We start from the raw sequence: 11,109 nt of genomic DNA on the forward strand, positions 1-11,109 counted from the left end.
TAGGCTACCTGCTGCCCCTTATTGGACAGTGACTGCTGAGGTCCACACCACTCTGCCCACCCATCCTAACTCGGTCCTGTCTGGTCCTGTCTGACCCTGTCTTATTATTACCCTGGGCTCATCCATCACCTGTCGCTGTCCGTTCAATTACCAGGGCTAATATGTTTAAGGAAACACTGGATTACACAGGAATCTATAACAACCAACCTGCCCTTTCTTGTAACTTAGTTATCTACTTTCACTTTCTATAATGGCTCTAAGTTCTGCACTGATGGAGGAAGCCTGTCTACCATATCAGCTCGACGGATGTATCAGCGCTAGCAAACGATCACATATTACAGAGGGAAATCCAGATGCAAGCTACCCAGACAAACTAAATGTCTTCTATGCTCGCTTCGAGGCAAGCAACAATGAACCTTGCGTGAGAGCACCAGCTATTCCAGACGACCTTGTGATCTCGCTCTTGCGAATGTAAACAGGTTAACATTCGTAAGGCCCCAGGGCCAGATGGAATACCGAGCATGGGCTGACCAGCTGGCAAGTGTCTTCACTGACATTTTCAAGCTATCTGTAATACCAACTTGTTTTAAGCAGACCACCACTGTACCCGTGCCCAAGAATGCCAAGGTAACCTGCCAAAATGAGTATCGCCCCGTAGCACTCACATATATGGCCATGATCCCAGAAACCCTAGACCCACTCCAATTTGCATACCGCCCCAAAAGATCCACAGATGAGTATCTCTTGTACTCCACACTGCCCTCACCCACCTGGACAAAAGGAATAGCTATGTAAGAATGCTGTTTATTGACCTCAGCTCACCATTCAACACCATAATCCCCTTCAAGCTCATCACCAAGCATAGGATCCTGGGACTGAACGCCTCCCTCAAAAGATCCTCAAAAAGATCTACAGCTGTACCATTAAGAGCATCTTGACTGGTTGCATCACCACTTGGTACCGCAACTGCAAGGCACAGACGTTGGTGAGTACGGCCCAGTACGTCACTGGGGCCGAGCTCCCTGCCATCCAGGACCTCTATACCAGGCGGTGTCAGAAGAAGGCCCCCCAAAAAAGACTCTTGTGTTTTTAATATATTGTGTCTATTGCTACATTTAAGGTCTTGCCTGTTTATTGCATGGGTGCTTTCGTCTGTGAAGACCTTTTGATATTTAATCCTGATTTAATACTGCAAGCTTTGCTGTGTTACACTAGGATCTGGTTTGCTGTGTTTTCCACCTGTTTGCTGTGCGCTGACTAAGATACTTCCTCTGACATTGCATGCAACTACTCAATTATTGCTGTAGCCATTTGGTACTGAAGACTGAGACACACTGTAACTTGCCTTTTTGGTCTGATTCCAAGCCCAACCAGTACAGCCCCGTTTGTACATTTTCACCTGATATCTTTGTAATAAAAGGATATTATTGATAATCCCGTGTTGCGTTTCTATACCGGTACCCAGTTCTAGTGTCTATTGATCCTGCCTTATCCTAAAACCTGTGGTGGTTACATTTGGTGTATTAGACATTTCTGTGTAAAATCCCCCACGTTACATACCCACACACACATAACATACTGACACCACACACACAAACACACCTTCACACTCACAACATACGCTGCTACTACTGCATCTATCCCTGTTGCCTAGTTACCCCTGCTATTTGCATTTAGCTACCTCAATTAGCTCGTACCACTGCACATCAACTCGGTACTGGTACTCCCTGTATACAGCCATGTTATTTTTACTTGTTATTGTTATTTGTTATTCACTGTGTATTTATTCCTCATGTCACTATTTCTAATTTTTTTATCTATTTTTTTACATATTGTTCTTTAACTCTGCATTGTTGGAAAAGCATTTCAATCAATCTAGCAATCAATCAAATGTATTTATAAAGCCCATTTCACATCAGCAGATGTCACAAAGTGCTACACAGAAACCCAGCCTAAAACCCAAAACTGCAAGCAGTGCAGATGTAGAAGCACATTGGCTATGAAACACTCCCTAGAAAAGCAGGAATCTAGGAAGAAACCTAAAGAGGAACCAGGCTCTGAGGTGTGGCTGTGCCGGGTGGAGATTATAACAGAACATGGCCAAGATGTTTGACCAGCAGAGTCAAATAATAATCACAGTGGTTGTAGAGGGTGCAACTGGTCAGTACCTCAGGAGTAAATGTCAGCTGGCTTTTCATATCTGTGCATTCAGAGGTCGAGACAGCAGGTGCAGTACAGAGGGAGAGAGAGTCGAAAACAGCAGGTCTGGGACAAGGTAGCATGTCCGGTGAACAGGTCAGGGTTCCCTAGCCGCAGGCAGAACAGGAGCAACAGCACAACCAGGTGGACAGGGGACAGCCACGAGTAATCAGACCAGGTAGTCCTGAGGCATGATCCTAGGGCTCAGGTCCTCCGGGAGGGGAGGGATGGATAGAGAAAGAGAGAGAGAATTAGAGGGAGCATACTTCAATTCACAGAGGACACCAGATAAGACGGGAGAATTACACCAGATATAACAGACTGACCCTAGCACCCTGGAACATAGACTACTGGGGCCCCGTCCAACGATATCCCCGGACAGGGCCAAACAGGCAGGATATATCCCCACACACTTTGCCAAAGCACAGCCCCAACACCACTAGAGGGATATTAACAGACCATCAACAGACCACCAACTTACTATCCAGAGACAAGGCTGAGCATAGCCCACGAAAATCTCCCCCATAGCACAAACCCGAGGGGGCGCCAACCCGGACAGGAAGATGACGTCAGTGACTCAACCCACTCAAGTGACACACCACGTGGTCCTTCTGTGGCTCAGTTGGTAGAGCATGGCGCTTGTAACGCCAGGGTAGTGGGTTCGATTCCCGGGACCACCCATACGTAGAATGTATGCACACATGACTGTAAGTCGCTTTGGATAAAAGCGTCAGCTAAATGGCATATATATATATACACCAGTCCTAGGGAGACGGCAGGGAAGAGCACTAGTAAGCCAGTGACTCAGCCACTGTAATATGGTCAGAGGCAGAGAATCCCAGGGGAAAGAGGGGAGCTGGCCAGGCAGAGACAGCAAGGGTGGTTCGTCACTCCAGTGCCCTGCCATTCACCTTCGCACTCCTGGGCCAGACTACACTCAATCATAGTTCAGTAAAGACTTAAAGGTCGAGAACGAATCTGCGTCTCTCACATGGATAGGCAGACCATTCCATAGAAATGGAGCTCTATAGGAGAATGCCCTGCTGCCAGCTGTTTGCTTCAAAATTCTAGGGACAATAAGGAGTCCTGCGTCTTGTGACCGTATCGTAGGGCATGGCGAAATTGGAGCGATAGGTAGCAGCAAGTCCATGCAATGCTTTGTAGGTTAGCAGTAAAACCCTTGAAATCAGCCTTAGCCTTAACAGGAAGCCAATGTAGAGAGGCAAGCACTGGAGTAATATTATCAAATGTTTTGGGGGGGTTCTAGCAGCCGTGTTTAGCACTAACTGAAGTTTATTTTGTGCTTTATCCAGGTAGCCGGAGAGTAGAGCATTGCAGTAGTCTAAACTAGAAGTGACAAAAACATGGATTCATTTTCTGCATCATCCAACTGATGACACTGCTGCATCACCACGTCCTGATCTGTCCCAAAGTCAGACTTAATCTGTTGGAAATAGAAAAAAATAAATAAAAAAATAAAAAAAGAGGAAGCAGGGCAGAGGAAAGGTCAGAAAGAGAAAGGGGGAGAGAGAGAGTGAGGGAGATAGAAGGGGAACCTTGGTTACCAACCAGTTTCTGGATCCATGGTATTTCCCAAGAAATGTGGTCTTTGGATATGCGTATGTCCTAGTAGATCTCTTGGCACTGTTCTACATAAAGTTAGGGACATCACTCTTTTACCCTGGAATTTCTCCAAGCCTGGTAATCCTAATCTGACAATTTAGTGACCCTATATATCTCATAGCTAATACCTGCCTGTCCATCACCACTGAGAAAGCATGGGAGGACACAGAAACAGGTGGACCTCATGGCTGACGTACGTTGCTCAGTACTGGTGCTTTAGTTGGGGGCCTGACTACACATTGTATTGATATAGATGAGTATAGTGCAATATAAAGTCAATACAGAGTCCTACACCACAACTGTTTGAATTGGTCATTTTGATAAATGTGATAACATTTTCAAAATGTACACATTTCTGTTTTATCCATACACATTAGACTCCTTGCCTACCTGTCCTTCACTCTCCATCACAGGAGGTTGGTGGCACCTTACTTGATGCCATTCCGTTTGCTCTGTTCCAGACATTATTATGAGCCGTCCTTCCCTCAGCAGCCTCCACTGCTCTCCGTGTCACTTGTTGTGGCTTTTATAATCCTGCAGGGTGTGGTGATTCTCTGTGTTATAACTGGTCTCTCCAGCGGTCTGGAACATTGATTAAGTTACTTGTTGTCTATATCAAGTTTTCAACCACATGGAGCGCAAATGGGAACGAGTTTAGCTGTAAGGGGATTAGATGAAGACATACTTTGTGATCTCCTTCCTTCAGCTGAAATTGGCAGGCGAATACTGTGAAAACTCATTATATAACCAAGGGAGAGGCCTGAAAATACAACTATGGTGTTGGATGTTCCTGGACAAAGCTTTTTTCTGTGTACCTTAATCCCTCTACATCCTTTTTTTTGGCACCAGCTAAAAATAGGAGATAAATAGGAAATACATATTGATTTCATTGATTTCATTATACAATTCTTGTAATGCATGCTTACAATGCAAAGTATGGACCATACTGTACCAACAACACATTGGGATGGCATCCTAGTCCACCCATTTAGTGCACTTCAATTAACGGTGTCTAAAAGCAGCACTGAGTCCAGTTAAGCCCAGTGTGAATGAGGATAGGCGATTTTCTACACACTTATAGCAACTTAGGCTTTCCTTGAGAAGTGGAGAATCAAGCTGCCAGAAGTGCGAGGCGTAAGAGGCTTATCAATAAGACGCAGCCAATGATTTCACACTAACATTGCTATTCTGGCATCTCAAGTCCAAACGATATCTCTCATCGATAAAGAAATCACACACAGTGGATATTACGATATCAATATCTGGACTTGCCCACCTTGACTTATTGGAATGGAAAGGAAGGAACATTAGTCTTAACCTTTCGTTACATATATAATTTAGCAAGGGTCTTTAAACTGACAGTAGGCACAGAGTATTATCATCAAAAAACTGTTGTGGAATAGGGTGGATTTGATCAACTTCTTTGAATGAACAGTCGTGGCCAAAAGTTTTGAGAATGACACAAATATTAATTTTCACAAAGTCCGCTGCCTCAGTTCGTATGATGGCAATTTGCATATACTCCAGAATGTTATGAAGAGTGATCAGATGAATTGAAATTAATTGCAAAGTCCCTCTTTGCCATGCAAATTAACTGAATCCCACAAAAAAACATGGTTATCTGCAAGGAAGCATGTTCCGTCATCATTGCTTTGCACAAAAAGGGCATCACAGGCAAGGATATTGCTGCCAGTAAGATTGCACCTAAATCAACCATTTATTGGATCATCAAGAACTTCAAGGAGCACGGTCCAATTGTTGGGAAGAAGGCTTCAGGGCGCCCAAGAAAGTCCAGCAAGCGGCAGGACCGTCTCCTAAAGTTGATTCAGCTGCGGGATCACGGCACCACCAGTACAGAGCTTGCTCAGGAATGGCAGCAGGCAGGTGTGAGTGCATCTGCACGCACAGTGAGAGGAAGTCTTTTGGAGGATGGCCTGGTGTCAAGAAGGGCAGCAAAGAAGCCACTTCTTTCTAGTAAAAACATCAGTGACAGACTGATGTTCTGCAAAAGGTTCAGGGATTGGACTGCTGAGGACTGGGGTCAAGTTGTTTTCTCTGATGAATCCCCTTTCCCCTTTCCGATTGTTTGGGGCATCTGGAAAAAAAGCTTGTCCGGAGAAGACAAGGTGAGCGCTACCATCAGTCCTGTGTCATGCCAACAGTAAAGCATCCTGAGACCATTCATGTGTGGGGTTGCTTCTCAGCCAAGGGAGTGGGCTCACTCACAATTTTGCCTAAGAACACAGCCATGAATAAAGAATGGTACCAACACATCCTCCGAGAGCAACTTCTCCCAACCATCCAGGAACAGTTTGGTGACGAACAATGCCTTTTCCAGCATGATGGGGCACCTTGCCATAAGGCAAAAGCGATAGCTAAGTGGCTCGGGGAACAAAACATCGATATTTTGGGTCCATGGCCAGGAAACTCCCCAGACCTTAATCCCATTGAGAACTTGTGGTCAATCCTCAAGAGGCGGGTGGACAAACAAAAACCCACAAATTCTGACAAACTCCAAGCATTGATTACGTAAGAATGGGCTGCCATCAGTCAGGATGTGGCCCAGAAGTTAATTGGCAGCATACCAGGGCGGATTGCAGAGGTCTTGAAAAAGAAGGGTAACAACACTGCAAAAATTGACTCTTTGCATCAACTTCATGTAATTGTCAATAAAAGCCTTTGACACTTATGAAATGCTTGTAATTATACTTATTCCATAGTAACATCTAACAAAAATATCTAAAGACACTGAAGCAGCAAACTTTGTGGAAATTAATATATGTGTCATTCTCAAAACTTTTGGCCACGACTGTACAGGACATGTGGTGCCCATTTGAAATATATGAATCTGTCACCTGTATTGGCAGTGGTTGTAGAAAAAAAGCGTCTGCTAAATGGCATATATAGAATGTTTAAAATAGCAGCCTCAGTCAGATCTAGACATTGCACAGAGTTAACTCAGACCGAGCTCATTTTAAGCAGATTTTAACATATTAACATTGCGCTAACCAATTTCATTTAGGCATTAGCAAAATCTCCTCGAGTAGCTTTACTCCTTGCCGCTTGGTTAATGCCACTTATGGAGTATACTTCAGACAAAACGGGAGGGATCTTTAAGTGTGTCTATGTACATGAAGTTGTCTTGAATTTGTTAGGACAGCCATGGGGAAGAGGATGGATTCAGAAGTGAAATGTCTTAATCTGAACTCAACTCAGATTAAGGGACCAATGCATTGTTCTGGTAATCTCAACTCCCAGTGATTAGCTACACTGGTTTAGATTCATACACTTAGAAAAAAAGGTGCTATCTAGAACCTAAAAGGGCTAATCGGCTGTCGAAATAGGAGAACCCTTTGAATAACCCTTTTTGGTTCCAGTTAGAACCCTTTTGGGTTCCATGTGGTTCTACATGGAACCCAAAATGGTTCTACCTGGAACAAAAAGGGTTATCTTATGGGGACAGCCGAAGAACCCCTTCCTTTGGAACCATTTTTTCTAAAAATGTATTATGATATCAACATCAATAAAATAAATATATTTCCCAAGGTACATATTCACTTTGCCACAGACCTGACCAATAGACACTAAGATACAGGAATGAGGAAGCGTTTGTTCCTTTTAGTTAATGCACACAGAGCAGATGCACTCGAAAAAGAAAAAGGTTCCTAGAAACTTTACCTTAAATTGAGGAGATATTAAACATGTTCAGTTAAGTGCCTGCACCTGCTGTTTTTTCAGTTTGGCAGTTAGGTTCCTGCAAGAACCCCCAAGAACTAAGAAGGTTCCTCGACTAACCCTAACTCCTATGGGTTTCTTGGAAGTACCTTTTGGGGGCATTTTTCAGTGTCAATAACCCTAATGTTCTTCAAAGAACTTTAAGGACCTTAGGAGAACCCTTGTTTGAACCCCTCATTTTTTGTGTGTTCATTGTTCTTCGTCGTCATTGAATGATTGACTATACTGCAGATGCATTGTAACAGGCCCACAATGTGGTTACGATGTGGATGTATTTGACTGTTTTCACTGCCTAACATTTAGAAGTAGTCCCTTTTCAGGTTTAGAAGAAGTGACTGCTAAATGCTAACCTCCGTTCATATATAAACGGATAGCATAGCTAGCTTAGAGAAATCAGTGATGGGAGTCAAAGTCATTTTTAACTGTCATGCAGTTGATAGGTGACGATGACGTGAACATGTATTGTGGTTGACATCCATGTAAGCATTATACTCCAATTTTTACCTCAACATCGTGTGAAATACACACATTGTATAAACAGTAGCCAAAATGTAGGCACATTTTGCTGGGGGGCAATGAGGCATCTCTTTCCCCCATGGCATCTTTCCCCCACACGTTTCCATGGCCTTTCCATTGTTTTGTTCGAATTCCATTTACCTCTTCACTGTATCTATTGCATCACCCTCATATGGAGAGTCATACTGAAATCAATGGAGAAAATAACCTAATCATGCTTACTGAAGGCCCGGTAGAAGCCAAAATGAACTGTTTTAGTGGAATAAGCTTTCCTTTTTGTGTTGCGTGGCTTGAATTCATACCCGATTGAAACTCAAGATATAGCTGTTGCATTTTCTGCCGCAGTGTCTTTCCTGGAGTGCCAGGTGTCTTTCAAAGAGCTGTACAGTACATATAAATAGAATCATTCTATTCTTTGCTACAGTAATATGTTCAGTAATAGAAGGGGTACTGAGGCCACTGAGGAGGAGTACAGGTCACAGGTATTAAGGTATTTACAGGTATTCCCAGTTACCCTTCTTCGGCCGGCCTGCTCTTGATCATCTCAACCTGCCCTCATGATCCGGCGACGTAATCCCCAGCAGGTGTCCTTCTGCCTGGTTACATTTAAGGAAATCCCAGCCTTTCTGGCCCATTAATGGCAGCAGGCAGGACCGGGCCATCTGTTGACAAGCAACTTCTTTCTCAGGTTAGGGTTAGGTTTAGGTTTAGAATAAGGGTCATGGTAAGGGTTAAGGTTCGGGCTAGGGTTCAAATCAAATCTAAATCTAAATGTATTGGTCACATACACATGGTTAGCAGATGTTAATGTGAGTGTAGCAAAATGCTTGTGCTTCTAGTTCCAACCATGCAGTAATCACAACTACCTTTTACACACAAGTGCAAAGGAATGAATAAGAATATGTACATATAAATACATGGATGAGCGATGGCCAAACGGCATAGGCAAGATGAGGTAGATGGTAAAGAGTACAGTATATACATATGAGATGAGTAATGTAGGGTATTTAAACATTATATTAAGTGGCATTGTTTAAAGTGACTAGTGATACATTTATAACATCCAATTTCTAATTATTAAAGTGGCTCGATATTTGAGTCAGTATGTTGGCAACAGCCACTCAATGTTAGTGATGGCTGTTTAACAGTTTGATGGCCTTGAGATTGAAGCTGTTTTTCAGTCTCTCGGCCCCAGCTTTGATGCACCTGTACTGACCTCGCCTTCTGGATGATAGCAGGGTGAACAGGCAGTGCCTCGGGTGGTTGTTGTCCTTGATGATCTTTTTGGCCTTCCTGTGACATCGGGTGGTGTAGGTGTCCTGGAGGGCAGGTAGTTTGCCCCCGGTGATGCGTTGTGCAGACCTCATTACTCTCTGGAGAGCCTTACGGTTGTGGGCGAAGCAATTGCCGTACCAGGCGGTGATACAGCCTGACCGGATGCTCTCGGTTGTGCATCTGTAAAAGTTTGTGAGTGATTTTGGTGACAAGCTAAATTTCTTCATCCTCCTGAGGTTGAAGAGGTGCTGCTGCGCCTTCTTCACTGGGCTGTCTGTGTGGGTGGACCATTTCAGTTTGTCCGTGATGTATACGCCGAGGGAACTTAAAACGTTTCACCCTCTCCACTACTGTCCTGTCGATGTGGATTGGGGGGATGCTCCCTCTGCCGTTTCCTGAAGTCCATGATCATCTCCTTTGTTTTTTTGAAGTTGAGTGAGAGGTTATTTTCCTGACACCACGCTCCGAGGGCCCTCACCTCCTCCTTGTAGACCGCCTCGTCTTTGTTGGTAATCAAGCCTACCACCGTGGTGTAGTCTGCAAATTTGATGATTGAGTTGGAGGCGTGCATGGCCACTCAGTCATGGGTGAACAGAGAGTACAGGAGAAGGCTGAGAACGCACCCTTGTGGGGCCCCAGTGTTGAGGATCAGTGGGGTGGAGATGTTGTTTCCTACCCTCACCACCTGGGGGCAGCACACCAGGAAGTCCATGACTTCAGTTGCACAAGGCGGGGTCGAGACCCAGGGTCTCGATCTTAGTCACGAGTTTGGAGGGTACGATGGTGTTAAATGCTGAGCTGTAGTCGATGAACAGCATTCTTACATAGGTATTCCTCTTGTCCAGATGGGTTAGGGCAGTGTGCAGTGTGATTGCGATTGCGTCGTCTGTGGACCTATTGCGGCGGTAAGCAAATTGGAGTGTGTCTAGGGTGTCAGGTAGGGTGGGGGTTATATGATCCTTGACAAATCTCTCAAAGCACTTCATGATGATGGAAGTGAGTGCTACGTGAGTGATAGTCATTTCGCTCAGTTATCTTAGCTTTCTTGTGAACAGGAACAATAGTGTCCCTCTTGAAGCATGTGGGGACAGCAGACTAGGATAGGGATTGATTGAATATGTCCATAAACACACCGTCCAGCTGGTCTGCGCATACTCTGAGGACGCGGCTAGGGATGCCGTCTGGGCCGGCAGCCCTGCGAGGGTTAACACATTTAAATGTTTTACTCACGTTGGCTGCGGTGAAGGAGAGCCCGCAGGTTTTGGTAGCGGGCTATGTCGGTGGCACTGTATTGTCCTTAAAGTGAGCAAAGAAGTTGTTTCGGGGAAGGGTTAAGTTTAGGGTTAGGATAAGGGTTAAGGTTAAGGCTAGGGCTTGTAGATAGTTTAAATGCTATTGATAGTCTGTATAGCATCTACAGATGGACCAGTGGCGACCCCACCTATTTTGAGCTCTACCTGCTTAGAAAAAAATAAATATATACAATACCAGTCAAAAGTTGGGACACACCTACTCATTCAAGGGCTTTTCTTTATTTTTACTTTTTTCTACATTGTAGTATAATAGTGAAGACATCAGAACTATGAAATAACACACATGGAATCATGCAGTAAGCAAAACAGTGTTAAACAAATCTAAATATATTTTAAATTCTTCCAAGTAGCCCTTTGCCTTGATGACAGCTTTGCACACTCTTGGCATTCTCTCAACCAGCTTCACCTGGAATGGTTTTGCAACAGTCTTGAAGGAGTTCCCACATAT

This window comes from Oncorhynchus keta, chromosome 30, assembly GCF_023373465.1.
Source record: "Oncorhynchus keta strain PuntledgeMale-10-30-2019 chromosome 30, Oket_V2, whole genome shotgun sequence".
NCBI lineage: Eukaryota > Metazoa > Chordata > Actinopteri > Salmoniformes > Salmonidae > Oncorhynchus > Oncorhynchus keta.